This window comes from Monopterus albus, unplaced genomic scaffold, assembly GCF_001952655.1.
Source record: "Monopterus albus unplaced genomic scaffold, M_albus_1.0 scaffold577.1, whole genome shotgun sequence".
NCBI lineage: Eukaryota > Metazoa > Chordata > Actinopteri > Synbranchiformes > Synbranchidae > Monopterus > Monopterus albus.
In genome coordinates, this window is record NW_018128457.1 from 18,202 (window position 1) to 18,884 (window position 683).

The window sequence follows — 683 nt, forward strand, 5'->3', positions numbered from 1 at the left end:
ATTGTCTAATCTGCGATTCCCAAATACCATAAATTTAGTTTTATCCAAATTCAGACATACTATATTGCTGTCACACCATTTCTTTATCTTCTCAAGTTCTTGTGTAACCCATCCAAATAGTTGCTGTAGGTTTTCACCCGATGCCCATATGGTAGTATCATCCGCAAACAAAACCACTTTCACTAAATCAGAAACCTTGCATATATCATTAATATACAGTATAAATCCATTCAAGTAAGATAATAGAGACATTTCCCACCCCCCTCTCCTTCATTAGTTTGGTTCTGTCAGCAGGATCCCAACACAGCTGAACAAAAGGTTTGGATTTCTATACTGAGGAAGTGAGGAGATATTGGTCAGTCCCAAGATTCTGACATGCATATGCATTCCAAGGGCTGTCTGAGGGGTGACTTGGTATTAGAGCTAGAATAAGTACAATATACTTATGTGCGCACACACACGCACATATACAGTGCCTTGCGAAAGTATTCGGCCCCCTTGAACTTTGCGACCTTTTGCCACATTTCAGGCTTCAAACATAAAGATATAAAACTGTAATTTTTTGTGAAGAATCAACAACAAGTGGGACACAATCATGAAGTGGAACGAAATTTATTGGATATTTCAAACTTTTTTAACAAATAAAAAACTGAAAAATTGGGCATGCAAAATTATTCAGCCCC